Source organism: Lissotriton helveticus, chromosome 3_1 (assembly GCF_964261635.1).
Source record: "Lissotriton helveticus chromosome 3_1, aLisHel1.1, whole genome shotgun sequence".
Lineage (NCBI taxonomy): Eukaryota > Metazoa > Chordata > Amphibia > Caudata > Salamandridae > Lissotriton > Lissotriton helveticus.
The window spans coordinates 15579307-15604631 of record NC_136061.1 but is presented as its reverse complement, the minus strand read 5'-3'; the positions used below and the strand labels follow the sequence as shown (position 1 = coordinate 15604631).

Below are 25325 nucleotides of genomic sequence, written 5' to 3'. Positions count from 1 at the left end.
TCATCGTTGAACCAGGGGGCTTTTTTGCTACCTTGCTTGGTAAGATGGTTTTTCAAGGGTGCAAGTTCGTCGGCGCTCTGGGTAATCCATTGTGTGAGGTTAGTGGCTGCTTGGTTTGGGTCCGATGATTTGTTGGAGGGGTTTTGGTGAAGCGATGTGAAGAGTTGTTCAGTGGTGATTTTGTTCCAATTTCTTCATGGAATAGGTAGTGGGGGGTTGTGGGTCGTGGACTTTTTGTAGTTGAAGTGAACGCAGCTGTGGTCCGTCCAATGGAGAGCTGTGGTGTGATCGAAGGAGATGTGCTTGCTGGAGGTGAAGATAGGGTCGAGCGTGTGTCCAGCGTAGTGGGTGGGGGTGTCTACAAGTTGTTTGAGTCCTAGATTGGCCATGTTATCCAGAAGAGTGGAGGTGTTGCTGTCGTTGTTCTTTTCCCGGTGAAAGTTGAGGTCTCCCAGTAGAATGTAATTCTCGGAGGAGAGAGCATGTGGGCTGATGAAGTCAGCGATGTCTTCGCTGAATTGTGTGCGGGGCCCTGGTGGTCTGTAGAGGAGGGTGCCTCTGAGTGTGGTTTTGTGGTCGGTGTGAATCTGGAAGTGGAGGTGTTCGGCGGAAGCGAGGTTGTCGTCGGAACTGGTTGTGATGCGGATGGTGTTCTTATGGACGATGGCGATGCCTCCTCCTGTTTGGTTGGTGCGGTCTTTACGGATGATCTTGTAGGTATTCGAGATGGCTATGACGATGTCGGGCGCTGATGAGGCGTTCATCCATGTTTCTGTGAGGAAGGCGACGTCCGGCGATGTAGTGTCGAGTAGGTTCCAAAGTTCAATGGAGTGTCTGTGGACTGAGCGGGTGTTGATCAGGATGCACTTTAGGTGGTTAGTGTCGGAGTTTTGTTTGGAGTTAGTTGATTTGGTGTGGGTCCTGATGCAGTTGAACTTGCAGGAGTGGCAGGCGAAGGGTCCGTGGGTGTGACCTGGGGCAGCATGGTAGCAGTGTGGGAGTCGCCCAGGGTTAAGGGCTGAGATGGTAGCGGCGTCATAAGTTATGCGGGTGGGATGGGAATTGCGAGGGCCAGGGGGTTTGGCGCTGGGCACGGTCCTGGCGCGGACGGGCGTAGACGGGCTTACCTTTGGCGCGCCTTTGGGGCGCGACCGCTGCGCGTGGCCACTGCGCGTAAAGGCATCTGTCATAAGTAGGTAGTGGAGGGGGGAGGGGTGAGGGAGGAGCAGCTGGGAGGCGGGGGCGGGGTGGAGGTCCGGGCAGGGATACACAACAACAAACCACAAAATGGCAGCAGGCCAAAAGCGAACCTGGACTGGGGGCACAACCTGAAATGGACGCTATGCACTAATGAAACTATTCAACCAAGAGACTGTGTCTAGGCATTATCTGCGCATCGGTGTTTCCCTGTTCTTTGTTGGTGTCCTGGAGGTCAGCTCCCTCTGTTTACTTGGCATATGGGCTGCTGCATCAGGGGAAGTTTGGCTAGCGCATTCGGTGATGCACACACATTTGAATGGTAACTTTATTTATTGATGTGCTTGCATTTCAGTCATATGCACACCTTTATCATCTGTGTACATTCTTTGCATAGAGCAATTAAAAGTATAATGCTTATGCGGTGATGGGAACACCTTATGATCAGCAGTTTGTGGTGTAATTAATTTTTGTTCGTGTAATGAATTTATCTGGGTGCATTTTATTTGGCAAGAAATGTGTATACATACATTATGATGTCAAAATCCTCCTTCATATTCTGTTTTTTGCTAGTATAGTGCAGCCTCGGCTGCGGGTCTTTTTCCAGGCAAGCACAAATAGCATTGCTTATAGTTTTTCTTTCTCTGGTGACATTAGGTGGACATTTAAGATGGCAGATTTTGCAGGCCTATCCTTTGATGACGATACCTTAATTTCTATCCTCAATGAGAACCCAAGTATGTTGGATTCTATACCCACCACTGGACCGAGTCCCTTAGGAGACTGGGACACTATTCTAAATTTAAAAAAGAGCCAGACTCGTACCATCATTCATGGATAAATCATGGCGGTGTAACTACTTGGTAAATGTGCCCCTACAGGGCTTTTAGTAACTAATACCCCCAGACTGTTTCTTACAGATAAGACCATTCTAAAAGACTGGTCCCTAATCGCGTGGCGGTGTACCCGCGATTAGCTCATTCTCATCATTACGACCGCGAAGAGGGTGGCTGATGCCATCCTCATCGAGATTCAGGTACTGGAGGGCCAAATTAAGACTACACTTACTAACAAACAGTTCCAAAAACAACTGGATGAGACAAATAAGACTAACAAGGAGTACAGAGACTCTATCTTCTTTACGAAGATAGAGAAATTCAAGAAAGACTTGGCCAAATTCTCTTTTGAGAGAATGTGTCCGTACATGAGTGAAAGCTATACACCCCCGGACTTCACCAAAAAGGGCAAAAGGTATGGATCTAATACTCTACATCCTCTTCAGACCCTGATTCTAGTGACTCTGATGCAGGCACTAGTGGAACGCCACAATTGAGAGGGAGAGCTCAATACAGTCGATCTAACCGCAGAAGAACTGGACAAGGTAAGTTTTACCAACAAGGCCCGTGGTGGCCACCAGCTCCGTGGGGATACCCTCAGTTTCCACAACCGATGCCCCAGTACCACCCGCCGCCCCAATTCTATGACGGCCAGGTTTTTTTAGGACAGGGCCGTGGCCGGAGCAGGGGCAGACGGAGGGGCCAACCTCAAGTACATTGGGAAGACGAACAGGACCTCCCAAACACTCGCAGCAGGCGAGGTCAACAATAGTCACCCCAGGAAGCAATGAGGATTTGATAGTGAATTTGAGTACATGCACTTTGACCTCAACTGAGCACCAAGTCCTCAACAAAGGACTTGGCTTTGTCCCTACATATAGTGGTGACGCCTTTCAGCTGCGTGGTGAAGTGGAAAAGTTTTTCCGGAAAGTCCGCCTTCATTTTTTCATTTCTAATGACATGAGTGATCAGGATCAGACGGATGCTGAGACCAATACTGGTCTCAAAAAGAAATCTACTTTTAATCCTCTTCTTCAGCAGGTACCCCCCATGGTTGGTGCCTTTGAAAAGGCAGTGGTCCATGAGATTGGTTTATTGGACCTTTCAAAACGGGATACTTTTCAAAATCTCTCGAAGGAAGAAAAAAAGAATGGCGATAGACACTCTGTCCAAAGACCAGAGCATTACGATAAAACCCGCTGATAAGGGTGGTGCGATTGTTATCCTTGACACCACTACTTATCGGGCTGAATGCCTAAGACAATTAGGAGATATCAACTCCTATACATTACTCGACACAGATCCAACAACTAGACTGACAGCTGAAATCAAGAATTTAGTGGAAGAGGCAAGTGCGGAGGGCTATAACATCTCAGGAAGCTCAATATTTGGTTACCACACATCCAGTCACCCTGTATTTTTATGCCTTACCTAAAATTCATAAAACAACTAGGCCACCCCCAGGACGACCAATTATTTCAGGTATCGGGTCCCTGTTGGAACCTCTCTCATCCTTCGTTGACTTTTTCTTGAGGCCTTTGGTGCGGACAATGCCCACCTAACTTCAGGATACCAAAGATGTTCTCAGATTACTGCCTGAAGTAGCCTTCAACATTGAAACTGACATCCTGGTCAGTTTCGATGTTGAATCACTGTACACTTGCATCCGCAGGAATAAACATTGCTGACAGTTAGGGTCTTACTCGAAGCACAAACACATGAGAGCATAACACCTATCAACTTTATCATGGAGTTGGCACAGATAGCCATAACTGAATTTTTTTTTCAATTTGAGGACTCATTATATCTCCAAATATCTGGTACCTCAATGGGGAGTATTTTCGCCCCAAGTTTGGCCAATCTATATGTCCACTCCTTTGAGACCCAGCATGTACTCAACCACAATAATCAGTTTTACCATCAAATGATATTGTGGAAGAGATACATTGACGATATCCTGGTGGTGTGGCGAGGGGACACGACCTCCCTAATTGCTTTTTGAGATTGGTTGAATACCCAGAACCAATTTCTTAGATTCACAATGGAACATAGTGAGGTAGAGCTTCCATTTTTAGACCTACTCATTATCCCCAAAGATGGCCACCTAGCAAGCAAACTATATCGGAAGCCGATGTCAAGAAACTCTTTGCTTCGATTTGACAGCCATCATCCCCGTCCCTTCGGGAAAATCTGCCCTTTGGGCAATTTCTAAGGGTTCCCAGGAACTGCTCGGAGAAACCTGATTTTGATGCCCAGTCATGTGAGCTTTCTACAAAATTGAGGCAACGACAATACCCGAGTACTTTGGTAAAGAGGGCACGCAAGAGGGCCTCGAACAACCATCGTGAGGCCCTACTAGCGCCACCGGTTGAGAAACCGCCCCTAGATAAGCTTACTTTTGTGACAACTTTTAGTACGGCTTCCACACAGGTACAAAAAATAGTCCGGAAGAATTAGCGTATTCTTAACACTGCCGGTGTAACGATTCCGCACCCACTTTTTTCATTCAAGAGAAGCCAAAACCTACGAGACGACCTAGTACATACCAGGCCTCGGTCCTTCCCCCAGGACTCTATAACCACATTGTGGAATTTTCCTCCAGTTCAGGGTCACCATCCGTGTTCTGTGTGTCCACAGACGGAGAGGACCCTGACAGTTGATATAGGCACACAGCGCCAATGGGTGCTCAAGCGTCATACCAACTGCAATAGCGAGAGGGTGATCTATTTTATTACATGCCCTTTCTCCCTCCGCTATATTGTGATGACTTCCAGGAAGGTCAAGCTCAGAATCCTTGAGCACAAAAGCACTATTAGGCGTAACAGACAGGCAACACGGTTAACCAACCATTTCTTGACCATGAAACACACTGCTGAAGAAATGAAGTGGGTGGGCCTTGAGCAACCGTTCATTCCCAAACATGTCAATGATAGTTCTCGCTATCTGTTCATTAAAGAACAGAAATGGATTTTTAAACTGAAGTGCGACATGTATGGGTTGAACGACGATATCCCATGGATTCAGATCTAATAGTTACTGCTCTGATATGGCCCACGAGATATGTAAACATATCTCAGGTTTACCTCGAGCCAAATAGATTTTGAGTTGCACCAGTTCCTGAGGGCCAATGACACCCGGGAATCCTTGTTTTTCATCATTGTTTTGCTACTCATTTGACCTGATTTCCGTGATCCATATGGGTGCTCGTTTTTGACAGGGAGCCGACATTATAACTTTATCTATATATCACGCCTCCCTTTTTATCCGTTTTTACAAACTTTTGGAAGATTGCGTAGCTCTTTGGATGCTAATATACAGTGTATACAAATGCTTCTTCCTTCGGAAACACTTGTGACCAATCAGAATTGAGCTTTCCTGCTAACCAATGAGATTCGGGAAGTCATGATTGCCACCCTGATTCGTGACCCATCTGTTCGCATTATGAGCAGTTAACTTATTTATTATCATTTTTCTGATATTGAGCCGAGACTTAATCAATGTGTAAGACCCTTGTGCCATCTTGATACACTTGTGAGAACGGTCCCGTTTCTCGGTACGAGTCTAAGTTGCTCCTACTAAGCCGCGCGGAATACCGGAGTGATTGACACTAACTTCCGGTTTCCGTTTTTTTTGTGGCTAATCAATCAGAAAGGAGGAACTTTGTCTCCTCTTTGGTCCGCAGTCCAATGAGGTTCGGGAATTCATGATTTCCACTCTGATTTGTGAGCCATCTGTTCGCATTTTGAGCAGTTTATTCATTTATTATTCCTTCTGACAGTGAATCAATGTGTGAGACCCATTTTTGCTATCTTGACACACTTGCAAGAACGGTCCCGTCTTTTGGTACGAGTCTATGGTGCCCCCACTAAGCGGCGCAGAATACCAGAGCGTTTGACATTAACTTCCGGTTTCCGGTTCTTTGTGGCTAACCAATCAGAAAGGAGGAGCATTGTCTCCTCTCTGGTCCGCAGTCTCCTATCTTAAACCGCCGCACCACATGTGCCGACACCTTCCCCTCGGCTCAGTTTTAAGCCGGAGGTACCGACGGACAGGTGGGTGGCCATTTCATCTGGCGCTACGGTTCCACGCCGAACCTTTGAGGATTGCTGTTTGGGATCTTTTTTTGACCTTTTAGGAGGACTTTATTGCTTCTCCACTTGTGCAGCATGGATTTCTCTTTATTCATCTTGAGATTCTTTTTATCTAGAGGCATTTGTTTTACTCCTATCTGTGGGATACAAACTACCACTGATAGTGTCATATCCACATCTTTGATGTATGGATCCTCTTTCTACGCTAGTTTGCAATTTCCTACATCTAGTTCCTCACATCTAGTGTGATTCGCACTAGCCCAATCCTCAATATTTGATCTAATCAATTGCAGTCGATCATCAGTTCTTTTGGTTTGCTGAGATCGCTATTTTTTTATGTTCATCATGCACTAGAGTTAGTTTCAAGAGTGATGGTTAAATATGGGAGCCTAATTATTAACGTCTTGTGTGAAATGGATGTTTGTTTTCCCCTCCCTTTTTTCCATCTCTCCAGAGCGGGGCCTCTCAACCTGAGCGAGTGCCAGGCGAGGTGAGGCTTTTCCCCATCAAATGTTTGGGTGAGTTTTCTAAAAAATGAAATATAAGGATGAATCAAGATTTGATCATAGTCCATTATATGTTTATGTTCACATAACCTTTGCTCTCTCCATAAAATTGTATCTGTATGTATTTGTCTTTTTTACAGGTGAGATTTGTTTGTGACCATGGGCCAGATGTAGGTAGGCTTTTACCGGTCGGTAACGGCCGAATTCGGCCGTTACCGACCGGTAAAAGGAATTTGAGATGTAGGGGGCAAATTATTACAGAATCGGTAAATTTACCGATCGGTAAATTTACCGATTCTGTAAATTACCGAATCGGTATTTTTACCGATTTGGTAAATTTGATATGTAGGTGGGACTCTTCTGAGTCCCACAAGCCTTACCGAATCGGTATTTTACCATCAAATTCTATTTGATGGTAAAATACCGATTCCGGTGTGCATGCACATGTGTGCATGCACACCTGTGCCATATGACAGGCAGACCTGCCCTTAGGGCAGGTATGCCTGCCACATGGCACCCGAACCTGTTTTGGGGGTGCTAGAGGGTGTCAAAGTGACACCCCCTGCACCCTTGTGAAATTCGGTATTTACCGATTCGGTAAATACCGAATCAGTAATGCTCATTCATTCCTATGGGCTTCAAAGCCCATAGGAATGAATGGGCATTACCGGGTATTTACCGAATCGGTAAATACCGATTTTTACCGATTCGGTAAAAAAACATCTGGATTTCCCTACATGTCCCCCCTTCATATTTACCGACTCTTAAATACCGAATCGGTAAAATTCGGTATTTAAGAGTCGGTAAATATTACTTACCTACATCTAGCCCCATGTCTCCATTGTCCTACTACTCAATATTAAATATACGGTAGGCTATCATTTTCTGCATGGTACACTTTTGTTTTGTTTTGTGGATAGATAATATCTATTCTGTCCTCACTTGTTGCAGTAGTGTTTTAACATCATTAGGTCCTGAAGAAAGCCATTTCTTGACAGAAACATGTCGACCAGTTCCATCTATTGATAGTAGTATTGTTAGCACTATCTACACTCTGTTTTTTAACCTTGCCATTGTGGTGGCCTCTCTAATAAAGTCATTTCTTGGCACCACACTAAGAAATTTTATCTTTCACATTTTTAATTTTGATTTATACACTTTTTGAGCACTGCAACTTCTTCCCACTCAGCACTTGTACCACAGCTTTTTGGCTTCCATCACTGGTGGATTTGTTACTAGGATTTCTCATGATATCTTAAGTGAGTAACCTAGCAGATACCAGTTTTATGAAAATCCCAGATGATGAGTTTCCGCCACCTGGTGGGCTGATGGGTATATTTCTTTATACATTTCTCTTCATATATCTTTTTTCTTCTCACTTGACCAAGCTTTTACATGCACCCATCTTTGAGCAAGCAGACATTTTTGAGCCACGCACAGACCTTTAGTATCCCTTGTGTATTTGTTGCTAGTTAGATTAGGGGATAGGATGCAAATAGGTCTCTAAATAGATTCCCCTGTAGACCCTCCTTCATATTCTGTTTTTTGCTATACATACATTATTACATTCACTATTGTCAGTGTATTGTTATAGTTTTGGGCATAAAAGAATAGTTTGTGGGATTTTGACATCTTATTTTCTCTCAAATGTTTACAATGTTAACATCAAGTAAAGCAGGCACAGTGGCATTTTGAATTTGTGCTCATAGTACTTTATCTTCTCCTCTTGGAGTGAGGCATAAACTCACCCACACACGGTCACCTAATGGATTGAATTTTAGCACCACTATTTTTTTTCCAATCGGCAAGAACAACCCAATTGAATTGGCAACAATGGAAGGACACATCGATGCCTAATTGGAAGCCATTGATGAGGACACATTCCAATTTAAAAAGAAAAAAACACTTTTAATTTACAATTTAGGTTCTGAAGGAAGGAACATTTTAAAGATTTTATCTCTAGAAGTAGTGACCTCACATGTGTTTGGTGGGGATGATGGAGATACTATTATGATTGATGATCACACCTTCATCATTACAACTTTGAACAAAAGGTTTAATCCCAAAAAGAATGTGGTGTTATATCACCATAAGTTTCTTCAACATGCTCAAATTCCTGGTGAATCCATTGACAATTTTGTCCCCGCACTTAGAAATTTAGCTGTCACTTACTACTACAGGGAATTTAGGAATGGAATCATCCTTGAACATTTACTTAAGATAACATGTAATAGGAAACTCCAGGAAAAGCTGATATCCTTTGAAGACCCTGTTCTGGAAACTGCCCTCACTCTTCCTCAAAGTATCGGACATTCTCTGCTTTGCATGAAGGAAATGAGTTGGACTGCCCAGTTTAGGGTAATCAAACAACTGAGGGGCTGAATACGATGCAGCCTATAAAGGCTCTGACGATAGTCGGAGCCTTCTGGGCTGCATCGTAGTTGGCCCCTCAGTTTACTTTCCGACCCCCGCTTACTAAACTGGCGATCGGAAACTAAACTGTCCAGTCATTCAGGTCGGAACTAGTTTATAATCCTAAAGGGCAGGCCTTTCTGCCCTTTGGATTACGATGCATGGTTTCCATGCTGGCCTGTCTGATATGAAATCCATGTTAGCAAGCATGTTTGGGGCCCCCAGAAGGGCAAGGCCTGCCATTGGTGGCTAATGGGGCACCTATGTTACCCCCCTGTTGATCCCTGCACCCTGTGGCAGACACCTGGAGGTGCCTACCACGGGGTGCAGGAATCAACAGCCCTCATATTTCCTTATGGGAGCATGTATTATGTTCGGTTTAAGGCAATAATGCACACTCCCAGAGAGAAATGTAGTAATGAGACTGAACATTGTTCAGTCACATCCAAATTAGGCGGTTGGGACTGCCGACCAGAAGTCGGTCCGTCCCAGGACCGAGACAGTTTCCTAAACCCTTCAAGGGGACCAAGACAGGTTTGGTGCATCTAGAACAAAGACTAAGTAGGCAGAACTCGCATGTTGTAAGTGTGGCTAAAAGGGCACTTTGCACAGATGTGTAAGGCTATCTTAGCACAGAAGATCACTGCGCAAACCATCAAACCATTGAGGGAAACCTCAATGACTCAGATAATTAGATCAATGTGTTACCAATACTGTCTTCTTCATTCATGCAGGAGGATGGTGTGGTTGAAATATAATCCATGGTGGAGGTCACACAAGAGAAAATCTCCAGGTTGTGTGATTAGTGTGAGTAGCAAGAAGGTAAATATCTTAGCTGATTTGGGTTCCACATTTAGGCTTATTAATGGCAAGGATTTGGATGGGTTGGGGGACATTTAATTGCACCAATGAAACATAAAACGTTTTGCTTATTGGGCAAGAGGATGGAGGCCCACACAAAATTTGAGGCTAATTTGAAATTTGGTGGACATTTTGCGAATGGAACTGTATATGTTGTGAATAACGGGGCCCATTTTCTGGGGTGGGAGGAGCAAAGTGAGCTCAGGATTATTTTGGACAGCAACCATCCTGACATGTTTCTGTCCAGACAAGATGTGAAGGAATTTTACTGTGTCTCCTGTCTGCTACCCCAGCTAAAGAAAATGTGGTTGGAGATTTGACGGTTGATGAGTGGATCTGGAGTTATACTGTATTTAGTGAGAACTAGAGGTAACTGAAAGGATTCCAACATCATATAATTCACAAGGAAGGGGCAAGAGCAGTAACTCACAAAGTGCACAATGTACCACTTAGCCTGCATGACTAACTAAATCAAGAATTAGAAACATTATGTTCAATGGGAGAGATTGAGCCCATCAAAGTGTCGGAGTGGTTGGCCTCCATAGTTTTGGCCTTCAAGGCTATCAAGTCTTGAGAATGTGTGTGGATTTGATGGATCTCAAATTTGGGTAGATCGCTAGCCTCTCTCTAGTATTATTGAGATGCTGGTGACCTTGAATGTTGCGACCCCACCCCCATTTGTAACTTCAAAGCTCCCATGAGCAGTGGGCTGACGAGCCTGGGATCCCGCACCTACGCGCCTGAGTGGTACTATACCTGGCAGATATTGGCAGCCATCGGCAACCCCAGTACACGGCCTATCCCTGCTGACGAGGGGTGATACCCCGAAACACGTGTCCAGAGATGGCGAAGACAGCGAAGATAGCAGAAGATCGAAAGATGATGCATCGCGAACACTCTACTACATTGACCAGAGTCCTTAGGGGTGACACCGCCGGTGTGTGAGTAGTGTGCGACCCCACCCCCATTTGTAGTATTATTTACAAGACTGGTAAATAAGCATGCACAAACATTGCATGAAAGGAAGAGAGGGAGACTCATCGTTTGGTTAAATGTGCCAAAGGCGTCATGTACTGAAAGGCTGCCAAAGGTGTGAGGCAATGTACGTGAGGAAACCCGTAAGACGGGGACAGGGAGATGTGTCCATGGTAGGGTAAATCCAGTTTAAGGGTGGAGCCCAGTAGGGTATGAGTGTGAGGGTTAACACTTTGAGACGGCCCAAGTCCATGGATAGTCCAGGTGAGGCAGGAGCAGAACGGCTCCCTGAGGATTGGGGCTTTGACCCAAGATTTTCCTTTGAGAATTCTGCCTGTGCCCTGGTCCGCCCCCTGCTTCTTCAGCCTTCCACTGCAGCCTCATGAGGATGGGCCGCGTACTCATCAGTCACAAACAACACCATCAGCCAGAACATCACTGCAGCCAGAATAGCAATAAAAGGACCCACTCCAACCTCTGCATTGTATTGATTTCAATTGGCTCAAGTCCAGTGCAGAGGCAAAGGCAAAACATGTTGAGCCAGTGGCAGCACCAATGACCATCCACAGGATGTTCCAGAAGTATCTGGATGTTCCAAAAGAGGTCCATGTGGACAAAATCCATTGATGTGTTTGTATGTAATGATGCACCAATGGCCAGAGCTCAGCAGGCTGACAATAAAGTATCTGCTTGTTTTGTCACAAGTGGTTTGCTGAACGTGTGTTCAGTGCAGTTGGTGCAGTCATGACAGTGAGAAGGACCATTCCCTCCCCTCGAAATGTGAAGAGAATGACTAACATACAACTACACTGTTCCTGAAACAGGGGGACATGAGGAAGAGGAGGGTGATTGGTGAATCAAATGTGCTAGTTGACCAACTTCAGGGTGAATTACTGGAGTTTGAAGACAAACTCCACTTCCTGTACTAAGTATGTCTGTGCCCCCATAGAACTTTTAACTTTTTTTCTCATTGAACTTAGTTTATTTGTATATATTATCATTTTTGTGTCAGACAGATTCATGCGGCCACACGTTTTTATTCGTCACATATATATTGCTGAATTGCAGTTCGACCAGTGTGCATTGAAGAAGCCTCCACTATCCTTCTTAACATTGGAGGCGCTACCTATCGCATTTGCATGCCAATTACCTAATGTCTATACAATTTTTGATCACGTAGCACTAGACGTGTTGCCCTTTAAATGTATTTATTACCTATATAAACTGCCTTCCAATACCAAATTACATTATGTTGCCTGCATCAAAGATGGTTGAGTACCTATTTGAACTAACCATGATTGGATTGGATGAGGTAACTTCAACTATTGCAATGGTTAGTGACTGATTGTGTGAGTGATGAATTAAGTTGATTGATGGTTCATATGGTGGCAGACACTGATAGAGGGTGTGTGTTGAACTTAAATATGGGAAATTTATTGAGATGAATATTAATTTGCTTTGTTTGGGGCTTGAGTGGTGGGTGCTTATTTTAGGATCAGCCGCTTCACACTTAGCCAGATTTAATTAAATGCAGGGTTGCTAATTTTTTCTGGTTCTTCAGAGGCCAGAACAGTCACTTTAGTTAACAAACTAAAAACAATGCAAAATACAGTGATTCTGTTTCATTCTCTACTTTTTCTCAGCTGCTGTGCACTGCACTCCACATCTATTGTGATTCTTGATGAAGATGATGATGAATGGTCTGGGCTTTCTACTTCCATTTACTTGCCTAGGATGGATAATCAACCAATCACTCAGATAATTCTTCACCTGGGTGGAACTGGAAGTGGGACCTCGCTTGTGAAGTTGTGATGCCTCCACTGTTAATTTTGCATGTATATTCAGATAAGACAACTAATATGGGTGTAATTTAACTTAGTAAGAAAAAAAATAATTGCTACTGTTTTTTATCAAGATAGTTCAGAAGTTTGACACCATATAGGTCATCATGGCATCACCCCCATAACGCTCAGTATAGGCCGAGACTCTATAACTCATTGCTTCACTCTCTCTTAAGTTACAAGCACTTAAACAGGCTGTGTAAAACTACTTGAAGGAAGCATGCAAAGTAAAAGTAAAATAAACTACTTTAAGCATACATTTAGATTAGAAAAAAACAGTTTCTCCATTTATTTATTTACAAAGCAACCACCCTCTCCACCCAAACAACGTGCCCACCCCTCTTCCAAACAAAACTGACCCAAAACTCAAAAATGTCCAGGAAAGTCTTTCCAGTTCCAACTCCCTTCACATCCTCTCAACCCAGCCCCTCAATCAGCACATTCCTCCGACCAAAACAAAAAATGTAAAAAAGGCAAAAAGAGGAAATTATGGCGTTGTACTGGATCTGGACCATGCTCTGCTCCATCGAGTTGAGTCAGTCCTCAATGGTGTCGAGCCACTGCAGGTTGCAGCGCAGCAATGGCCTGTTGCCATAGATGTGGGGTGGAAGCAGGTGGCTGGTGGCAGTGTGGTCAATGGGTTGGATGGAAGGCTGGATGCTGAGGGGGACTGCCTGCACTGGGTGCTGACTGTTGTACATTTATGTCCGTCTCCTCTTGTTTCAGAACCATCAGCCACCGGTATTCCTGCTGGACTTGCTCCAGCCTCTGCTACCACAAACGAGCCGCTCAACCCTGGCTGTCAGGTTGTCAAGCTGAACCAGCAGGAGCAGCTAAATTGAGAAAAAAACAGACAAATTGTAAATAAGGTTCAGTGCAAACTATTGTTTTTAATAACTGGGTGGCAAAGTAGCAGGACAATGCTGGTCTCCTAGGGCCATTGGAAATTATTTGAGGTGATTATGATTAGGAGAGTCACAAGGCCAATTTTATTTTTTGCCAACACATGTAGACAAACATAAAAAGTACTGTCTGTATTGAAGAAAAGTAACAGACAGAGAATAACATCACAGGATTAAAAAACACAAATGTTATTATTATTTTTTCCTTAAGGTTTTTCACTTAACTATAAACAGATTCGGACAGGCCCGATTCACAGAATTAAAGTAAGACAAAATCCTAAACTTACAATCATTTTGGAATTCACAGAATGCACTTTCTCATTTTGGTATTCACAGAAGTCATTTAGGAGTCCTAAAGTTAGGAATCCTAACTACACTACTCCTACACTGTGAAAAATTCTAACTTTAAGACTTTAAGTATTCACAGAAGGCATTTATGAGTCCTAAAGTTATGAGTCCTAACTTTAGGACTCCTAAATGCCTTCTGTGAACACCAAATGAGTAAGTGCCTTCTGTGAATACCAAAATGGTACTAAGTTTAGGATTTTGTCTTAAGTTAGTTCTGTGAATCGGGCCCATTGAGCTGAAAAATAAATGACTTCTCATTGATGAGTAAAACATTATGCATTATATGTGGTACAAGTTTTGTGTGGTGCAAAAATAATGAAGTCATGCTCATTGCTAGCCCGCACCTCTGCTAGTATGCTACTGTCTGCAACTATAGCAGGACACAGAATACACATAATAAACACCACTTAGAACCAGAGCTTTGAATGATAGTGTTAATCCTGCATAAACCAGCTGAGCAGAGTCGATGAGCAGCAGCACACTCCTATTAGGAGAAGAGCTGCCTTGCTTATTCCTCCTAACAATCCAATTATTAATTCCTCATGTCATTCTAGTTCACATATTGCCACCATGATTGACCTTTACTTTCTCTAATCCAGTCTTTCACCAAATTTCCCTGTACATTATGCACCCATTCCATAGCAACCCTTTCTTAAATGCATCCTTTGACCCAGCCACCGCACACCCTTTCACCCACCCTTTCACTCATATACCATTTCCTATCTTTTACCTTCCATTCTTTCTTGTCTCCCTCAAGCCTCATTATGTGAGATTTTGCTGTGGCTTGTAAAATGGTCATTAGTCGGTCATTTTAAAAAAAAAAACTTTATTAAATCAAACCACAGAGGAATCATTGTAAAATAATAGTACATATCAATAGGAAGGTACAGTATATTTACACTCACATTATAGGCAACCAAGAGTTTTACTGTTCTGTTCTTCTGTGCATTGCCATATCGTCTGTTGGTGACAGTCATTTTTGATGACGACGAGCGTCGCCATGTGTTGGGTGTCATGAGGAAGGGGTTAAGGGCTTTCTAGGCTGATGGAGTTACAATCAATGCAGTGGGTGATTTTGATGTTGGTTGACATTTAAGAGGCCTTTTTTTATAAAAGAGTCTATAAAATGGTGTTAAGCAATCAAGACTAGAGACTTGAAGTATCTACTTGACCCAAGTTTAATGCACTCAACCCATTAACTGGACACAGGTTCATTTTAAAATCATATGCCAGTCGGCTTGCATGAACAATATATAGTCGATGAAGCTGCAATAAAAATGCGAGTTGTGTAGTGAGAGGCGTGTCAGAGCGAGATGTACTATTACAAGTCAAATCCGCGGCAGAGGGCCTCACTGAGATGCAAATTGGGTAGGATGTGTTATTGGTGTGCAGCTCAAAGTAGGATCCCCCAGGAAGGAACTTTTTTTTACATTTGAATTATTAAATAAATTAATTAGCTCACATGTAGTATTGAAACTGCTTGCAATATTAACAGATCCCCCCATGTTAATTTGCGCCAGTAGATGCAGGTGGGGGTCTCCAGCACTGATTTTCAGGTACTGGTGATTACTGTTCCTCAAAACACCCAGCACATGAGACACCTTCATGCGCAAAAAACAATCTGGGGAGTCATTCCCTCTACCTGCGTGTTGCTGCAGAATGTAGCTAACATAGAAAGGGAAAGTACCAAGGAAAAATTAAGATATTTATCATTTTACATTTACATTTTTAAAGCTTTATTCGACATTTGTCATAAAAGCATTCACCTAACCCTAATACAATAAATACTACATTTAAAAATAGTTCTAAAAATACATATTAAACATTAAATGTCGAATAAATACATGATAAAAGTAGATCTGATAATAACAAGTTATAACAATTCATAAAAATGTAAGGTTCCTAAAATAAAATAGTATAATCCATGTGGCAAAATGCAAAATACATAATTTCATTAAAGTGCAATTGCCATTAACGATCGGGTACGAATTAACCAGGACCATGCTAGAAATTTTGCTACACCAACCACAAGAAATGTAGAACAATCAGTTTCAAGTATCCTGAGAGCTTCCGATTGGCTACGGGTTCCCAAGTTTGAGCACACAGGTTTTAACCATTTACGTCTGGGAGACGAATACAGAGGACAACAAAACAAAAAATGAGAAATGTGTTCAGTTTGTTCATTACAATGGTGACAATATTCGTCCCATGCCGGGGACCAGTGCTTTTTAAACGCGTTCAGCGGAAGTACACCTATGCGAAATTGGAAATAAAGTTTTCTATCATGGGGTTTTTCAATAATATCCCAGAAAGGTTCGCAGAAAGGGTACATTTTTATATTTAAGAAGCGAGATGTTAGATTGGAACTTGTACTGTCACTAAACATTGTAAGATATACCATTTCCCAGTATAGTTCTTTTAACTTAGTCTTTGTTGGAAAGCAGGTTACATCTTCAACTTCCCACAGATAGTCCAATTTCAATTTTATTAGGAGTTCCCGAAGCTCCCTTAACCATGGAATACTGTGGAAACAATCAAATTTGATGACATCCTTCAATGCTGCTGCATAATGACTTAATTCTGGGGTCACCATAATCCTTCTCCAATATAGGAGAGGACGTAACCTCGCTATGTCCTCTATAGATTTTCTTCCCAGATCCAGTTTTAACGGGGTTGTCGGTGTACTTTGAGGGACCGTCACAATCCCTCGTAAAAACCTGTTTTCAGCTCGTCCCAATTCACTCAAATTGGAGAAACCCCATAGTTCAGAGCCATATAAACAAGCCCCCAGTACTTTCATAGAATAGATTTCCAGCACACTGTTTACTGGCTTTGTCAATGAGGTGCGGTGTTTGAGTGTGATAGCGCCTGCTAGCTGCCTAAACTTTAATAAGGTCATGGTTATGTGTTGCTTCCAGCTCATGTTTTCTTGGAGGGTGATGCCTAAGTAGGAAAAAGAATCCACTCTCTCCAGTGGTGTACCTTTGTATTTTATTACACCTTTAAAGGTGAACTGTTGGTTGAGGCACATACATTTTGTTTTGGTGGTATTCAATTCAAGGCCCCTCCCATCGCAGAATACACCAAAGGCATCCACCACTTTTTGAAGCCCACTAGGGGTGCGGGAAAGTAAGAGTGTATCATCCGCAAACATGAGAACTGGTACACGAGAGCCAGCAATTACAGGGGCGTCACTAGCAACCTTTTCTAGATGTTCAACAATACCATTTATATAAATAGAGAAAAGGGTAGGAGCTAGGACACACCCTTGTCTTACCCCACGTTCTACTGGGAAGGGATCAGTTACTTCTCCTTGCTTGCCCCATCTTATTCTTGCAAAGTTGTTTTCGTGAAGACGAACAAGGAGTGTAAGCAATTCCTGGCTTAGGCCCACTTCCGACAAGGTCTTCCAGAGCATTTCTCTGGGGACCAGGTCGAAAGCTGCTTTTAGGTCCACAAAGACTGCATACAATGGCCCCTGCTTTAAAGTAACGTTTCTCCAGTAGATGGTTAGGAAGTGGAGAACTTGATCAACGCTACTAGTTGAGGGACGAAACCCTGCTTGATAGGGTGACAAAATATTTTTTTCGTCAATCCATTGCTGCAGTTTGTTTTGGACTAATCGGCCCATTAGTTTTTGTGCAGTGTCAATCAGACTAATGGGTCTATAGTTTCTAGCCTGGGAACGATCACCTTTCTTATATATGGGAATAATTTCAGCTCCCTTCCATGAAGCAGGCACTTTCCCTCCCATAGCCACCGCATTAGCCAGCATTACAAAGTAGGTACACCAGGATTTCCGATCAGATAGAAAAATATCTGCCGGAATTCCATCCATACCTGGTAAGATATTTATCCTTATTATACTTCCCCAACCGAAACAAGAAGACCGGTGATACAGGCCCTCATCAGCAGCCAACTGGACTACGACAATGTACTCTACGCAAGAATCCCAGCCAAACACCTACAACGACTACAACGCATCCAAAACGCCTCTGCTCGACTGATCGCCAACGTCCCCCGCCGCAGCTACATCACCCTCCACCTGAGAGACCTACACTGGCTCCCCGTCGACAGGAGAAACCCCTTCAAGCTCCTCACCCATGCTCACAAAGCACTCTACAACGCCGGACCAGCCTACCTGAACAACAGACTCAACTTCTACACCCCCTCTCGCCAGCTCCACTCCGCCAGCCTCGTCCTCGCTGCTGTCCCCCCATCCAGCAAACGTCCTCCGGAGGCAGATCCTTCTACCTCGCTGACAAGACCTGGAACACCCTCCCTACCCACATACGGCAGACCCAAGACCTGCTCACCTTCAGAAGACACCTCAAGACCTGGCTCTTGGAGCAGTAGCAGCAGCCCCCTCCCCTCAGCGCCTTGAGACGCTCATGGGTATGTAGCGTGCTCTACAAGTACTATGATTGATTGATACTATGATTGATTGATACTATGATTGATTGAGTATACCTCACCTGGGAAGGCCTATCTTTTTGGCTCATTCCCAGGTCTACCTGTGATGGAAAAATCTTGGAATGCGACAAAGTCCATGGTAGTTTCATTGGAACGCTCGAGGAACACCCATAGAAGGCCATCCCTGCATAAATCACATTCTTGGGGTTTCATCCCACATGCACCATGTTGCGTGGTGCTAACGCGATGCAAACCCTTGCTAATTATGCCCCACACTTTCTTTGTCCCACCTCACACTGTCTTTACACTCAGGTGGTTTGTTTCCACCCTGACACTGTCCAATTCAGCTGCCCAGTCACTCTTCCTTTACACCAGCCTCCTATCTCTGCTCTCACTCACACACTAATCACTGTCAATGCGTTCATTCATCTTCACTCACTCACTGTTCATCCATTCATACAACCATTCACCCATTCTTTTATTCACACAAATACTCTCACAAACTTGTAGGTCAATGAAAAAGCAATTTCAATTTCCCAAAAAGTTATATTGGGTGTAACAATGCTTGTTTCATTTTGGGGGCATTATACGTCCTTTTCATCCAGTGTTTGTTGTAAAACAATGTTTCTGTATGACTGAACCTGTTTTATAAACCTATTTAGGAAAAAGAAACAGAATTCAATTGTGTTTGTGTCCTCACTGTGAACACTGGAGCCCAGATCTATCAAGGGCTTGTGCAGCTCTTGACTCAGGTGAGGGGACACAAGACAACGCAAGCACTTACATCATATTTACTAAGCCACGCAGAGCCAACTTGTGTTTATCTCTCTGCTTCTTTTTTAGTGTTTATAAACGTTACTCCACCAGGTGGCACCAGCAGCACACACTTCGGGGTGCCTCTGCTGCAATCCATAATTCTCTGTCTTTCTTTTTGTGCAGGTCTCCACTCACTTCCCTCACTGTGTCCCTCACTCCACAGTAATACACTGCCCCGTCCCTCACTCTGGCTCCGCGGACCCTCAGAGTGGTGGACAGGCGGTCCTTGGTGATATGCATCGAGAGGGGTCCGATATCTGGGGGAGAGCTGTACCCCGAGATCAGGAGCTCAGGGGACCCCCCAGGACGGTGCTGATACCAGGTGAGATAGGTAGGGTTGGAGATGGTGTGGTTACAGGTGACCCCCACTGTCTCCCCCTCTGTGACCTCCAGCGCTAGAGGATGCAGGACCTGCTGACTGGTGTCTGAACCTGAGGAGAATAAATAAGAAGAAAATTACAAGGTGTTTGAGCTGAAAAGGAACAAGTCTCTACTGCACGCTTATAGATCAGCGACATGTTGAGTCACACGGAAGGCATAAAATTAAGAAGCAAAGTTGTATCAGTAAACACAACGCACAGAACAGAGCAGCTCCTTGTGTTAGACTCAGTGTGTGAAGAGCCACAACTTACACACAAACACAGCTGCGAGCAGCAGAGCCCGGACACACATTGTGGTGTGTTCTAGAAGTGACAGACTGCACCTGTGATCCTCTGCACCGGAGTCAACTGAGGGAAGCTGAGGGCGGAAATATACAGAGTCCTGGGAGGGGCTTCAGGGAGGAGGGAGCCCCGCCTTAGAGAAGTGTGGTCACACAGGCGAGAGTTTCCTTCCTGAAACAAAGACCTCCCAATGTGAGAATTGTTGTTTTTGGGGAGCTTTTTTCTCATTTCAGATACAGAGCTGCCACATTGCATATTGTTGGTATTAATTAATGTTTTTTCTTTGAAGAGGAGAAATATTGTGATGAAAAAAAAAAATTTCAATGCTTCTGGGGAAACTGTCATTTTTTCTCTAATGTTTGGAGGTTTAGCCCCAGGCTTGACCTCATGTTTGCACCGACTGGTATTAATAGGTGTTTAGCTCTGGCTAGAGATGGCTTTTGAACTCCTGCACTTTATGTACAATCCATTGCATTGTATCCTATGGGTATTTATATAATGCGTTCCATTGGGACTGAGGGGACAAAGGTCACCTCAGCCCCACTAGATTGTCTCTTAAAAGCATCATTTATATTGTTATTCACCCACTTTCGTCAATTGCATGATGATAAATGTCATTGATTACATGGGCTTTTCAATCATATGACAGGTTCATTGGGAAGTGGTCATGTGACTCTGCGTAAGGACAGGAGCCCTCTTTGACATGTGGACAGTGCAGGTGAGACTGGAGCTGGCTGCCTCTCTGCCCCTGCACCCCTACTTGTGTCTCCCTCTGCCACATGTGTTCTCCTTCCCCAACCAGACGGTGCATAAGTGGCCTGCACCAGTCATTCCTACATCAACCCTTGGTTCTGTTGTGTACCTGTGGTTGAGGAGAGGTATCAGTTTCCACCAGCTCTACTTACATCTTACCTTGGTTCTGTTGTACACCAGTGGTTGTAAAAGAGGTTGAGCTTGCACCAGTTCTACCTACATCTCACCTTGGTTCTGTTGTACACCTGTGGGTGTAAAAGAGGTTGAGCTTGCACCAGCCCTTCCTACAGGTCACCTTGGTTCTGTTGTTCACCTGTGGTTGTGGGAGAAGTGTCAGCTTGCACCAGCCCTTCCTACAGGTCACCTTGGTTCTGTTGTGTACCTGTGGTTGTAAGAGAGGTATCAACCTTCACCCGCCCTTCCTACAGCTCAACGCAGTCTGTTGTGCACCCGTGACTCTAAGAGAGGTGTCAGCTTGCAGCAGCTCTTGTCATGTAGTTCCTATATATCCCGTACAGAATATGCGTGTTTGGATAACGTAAACTGTGGGTTTGGTGGCAAACTGATTTTGAGCACCCCCACTGGATTTGTTAACCTGTTTGCGTAAGCTAGCTGAGAGTGCCACTAGAATCTCCTCTTATCAGGGAGAGAATAGTTTCTGGCAACCTCAGAACATGACAACGCCCATCCCTCTGAATTGTGGAAACAATACACTACTTTTCGCTCAATCACTCGTGCTCACTTAGTTTGTCTCAGAGATACACACAATAAACAGTCTGGGCATTTCAATAAGGATTTATTGAACAGTTGTTATTCTAGTGTAGAATAGATTTGCTGTAACAACTATTGGACAGTAGCAGAGATATATGATTAGCTGTTCTACGAAAGTAAATGGATGGTACAGTTCCACCATTTGGCAGTAATCATGAATATACAAGTACATAACATACATGATAAAAAATGCGTACTCCTACAATGCCTCCCTAACTAGATGTACCTAAATGTACCAAGCATCGTGTAGGTATTATGCGTTATGCCAAGAATCCCTCGAAGGTCTAGTCAATCCCATTACCTGAGTAAGGAGTGAATATGGGACCCCGTCCTGGTCTAGAGTTGGACACCCCACGAAGGATGTTAGACCGCTGCTAGCTGTAGGATCTGATTGCAGGAACATCAGTGTCTCCGGTCAGTGTGTCAGCCCAGGAAGTCACAGTCTCCTCTATCTGTCTCAGCAAGAAATGATGTATATATACTCCCACAGTGCTCCCCAGGGGTCCTAATTTGCTGTGTTCCAGTGTTAGCCTAAAGGATGACGTCAGGCTTGAACTTTAACATAGATATTATACAGGAGATGTTCACCCTGCTGTGCTTCCAAGAAGCCTCATGCATAATGTATAAGTAACAAACCAGGAAAAAACTTGTCAGTCCCTATGAACAATTATGTATGAAATGTAGGCAGGGATATAGGTGAAAGGTTGCAGTGTTACCTACGCCTATATAGGGTACCTATATGGAATATAACATTCTTCTTACAGCTCACCTTGGTTATGTTGTGCACAAGTGGTTGTAAGAGAGGTCTCAGCTTGCACCAGCTCTTCCTACAGCTCACCTTGGTTCTGTTGTACACTGGTGGTTGTAAGAGAGGTGTACGCTTGCACCAGCTCTTCCTACAATTCACCTTGCTTCTATTGTGCACCGGTGGTTGTACAAGAGGTTTCAGCTTTCACCAGCTCTTCCTACAGTTCACCTTGGTTCTGTTGTACACTGGTGGTTGTAAGAGAGGTCTCAGCTTCACCAGCTCTTCCTACAGCTTACCTTGGTTCTGTTGTGCACTGATGGTTGTAGGAGAGGTGTAACTTGCACCAGCTCTCCCTACAGCTCACATTGGTTCTGTTGTGCACCTGTGGTTGTAGGAGAGGTGTAACTTGCACCAGCTCTCCCTACAGCTCACATTGGTTCTGTTGTGCACCTGTGGTTGTAGGAGAGGTGTCAGCTTGCACCAGCCCTTCCTACAATTCACATTGGTTCTGTTGAGCACCTGAGGTTGTAGGAGAGGTGTAACTTGCACCAGCTCTCCCTACAGCTCACATTGGTTCTGTTGTGCACCTTTGGTTGTAGGAGAGGTGTCAGCTTGCACCAGCCCTTCCTACAATTCACATTGGTTCTGTTGAGCACCTGTGGTTGTAGGAGAGGTGTAACTTGCACCAGCTCTCCCTACAGCTCACATTGGTTCTGTTGTGCGCCTGTGGTTGTAGGAGAGGTATCAGCTTGCACCAGCCCTTCCTACAGTTCACATTTCGTTGTGAACTGTTGTACCTTCATTCATTTTATATGCATGAACATCTGTGTCAACCTCAAAGACTAACTCATTCTTCTGTGAGTAACTTTCCTCATTTGAAATGCATCACTACTGGAAGTGGGTTTTGTCTGTCTCTGGAAAATAGTGCAAATGTTTCTTTTGACAATGTGCACCTTTTTGTGTCGCTTCCTTTTAAAGAATATGAACTAGTTCATCTAAACACTTTATTTTGTATAAAATTCAAAGACATTATTTTATCTTTAAAATAAATGCTGTGTCTAGTAGACAGTTGACAGACACTGCTGATCCTCAATATACTTGCTCAGTTTCTGTTTTCTGTTTTTATTTTTTGCTTTTTCTGGAAAGAACAACATATTTTGTTGGACATTGATACATTTGTATCATAATTTACCCCTGCATTAGAAATGTTACATCTGGTTAATAACGTGTTTTACTAAAATGTAATACTTTTTACCATATTTACATTATTTGGACACTTCTGAAAGATTGCAGGCTTTTCCGTTTTAGGTTTGTCTTAATCTTTTCATTTTTTTTTTTACTTGGCATCTTAAATATCTTGAAGCACTTAAATAAAAAATCTAAAGCAAATGTAAGTCAATTATTAGTAACATTATCATAACAATATCCATCTTGATATGCAGAGGCAGCTAAAGGAATGATAGTGTGGACATCACTGCAGGAGAAAACAGGATAGCTCCTTATCATATTATTATTATTATTATTATTATTATTATTATTAATATTGCACTTGTAATGCGCAGCAGCTACCCACAATGGGTTTTCCAGCACGAATAGTGGATATGAAGGGATGCATCCAGTTGGACATCAAACTGTACACTATACATTATAAACACAAAGGCCCTTTTCAGAACCACCCTACTTCTACACTATCTGATTGTTTTAGTGAAACTCCACATTATCTAATTGAGCTTTGCTATAGCTTCCTCGCTCGAGTGAGAACACCCAAATAGGATCTTGCCCTCTTATATATTTATTCAATTCACAGAAGAGTCTTGCAGGTTCAAACATCCTACCTAATCAAACTGACAGAGAACTATGCAATGCACAATACAGTAAGAAACTTCCTTCTCTGCCAAGACATCTTCACCAGTGTGACAGGCATGTATAGTTGTGAGTACTCAACAGAGTTACAGGTGTGCATAGTATGGTGTGATGAAGGACTGACCTCACCACTGACAGCTCTCCACATACTCTTTGTACATGCTAAAGTGTGGAGATGGCCTGCCCTCTCTTCTAGGACTCCTCCACTGGCATACGTCATGAAATGTATGGAGGGACTTATCTCTCCTGGGACCTCTCTCTTGGATGATCGGTGTGCACAATTTGTTATTGGAAGGACTGACTACTCTACTGATGCCTCTCTCTCTTTTTTATGAAAAAATGCATAGAAGTGTGTTGGGAGGTAGTGTATTCACCGCTGAAACATCTCTCTTGGTAGACAGGTCTGGGTATTATGGTATGCGGAGGGACTGACCTCTCCACTAAGACCTTTCTCTTGCATGACAGAGTGTTTGGTACTCTGCAGGGAGTGATTGGCCTCTCCACTGTCACTTCTCTCTTGAACGACAGGTGTGCTGTGTGTACTAGGGTATATGGAGGGACTGGTCTGTCCCCTGACACCTCTCTCTTGCATGACAAATGTTTGTAGCAAGCAGTGAGGAGGGACTGACCTCTCTGTTGACACCTCTTTCTTGGAAGACAGATGTGCGTAGTATGACACCTCTCTCTTAGTTGTTGGTTGAATGCAGTAGGGTGTGGAAAGATTCTGGTGTCTCTGCTGAGATCTCCCTCTTGTATCACAGAAGTGCCTAGTAAGATGTAGGTAGGAAATGGCCTCCCAGCTGCCACCTCTTTCCTGGTAGACAGATATGTGGCAGTGTGTAAAAAAGGACTGACATCTCTTCTGAGACCTCTCTCTTGCCTGACAAACTGGCACTGTAGAGTGTCGGGAGAGGCTGGACTCTCTACTAAGAACTCTCTCTTGGATGGCAGGTGTGCATAAGAGGTTGTAGAAAAGGATTGGCCTCTCTGCTGAGAACCAAATCTCTTGCATGACAGAAGTGCTTGGTAGGGTGTGGGGAAAGACCAACATCTCCACTGATACCTCTTGCTTGGATGGCAGAAGTGTGTAGGGGGGTTGAGGAGGGACTGCCTTCTCCATTGTACCCTCTTTCTTGGAAGACGAGTGTGAGTAGTAGGGTGCGGGGAATGACTGACCGCTTCACTGAGACCTCTCTCTTGGATGATGGGTGTGCATAGCAGGGTGTAGGGAGAGATTGCCATCTCTACAACAATCTGTCTCTAAGAAGATGAGTGTGCATACTAGGGTGTGGGAAGAGAATTACCTTTCTGCTGAGACCTCTCGCTTGCA

At 43.9% G+C, this 25325-nt stretch overlaps 1 protein-coding gene across 1 annotated transcript in view; it reads left to right on the top strand.

The window, feature by feature from the left end:
* The first annotated feature begins 20861 nt into the window (after positions 1 to 20861).
* Positions 20862 to 25325, top strand: part of LOC144822035 (CD5 antigen-like) — a 606799-nt gene continuing 602335 nt past the window's right edge. Inside the window, exon 1 of the mRNA XM_078679104.1 lies at positions 20862 to 20866. The gene's annotated coding sequence lies outside the window, so the exon portion shown is untranslated. The remainder of the gene's footprint in view (positions 20867 to 25325) is intronic.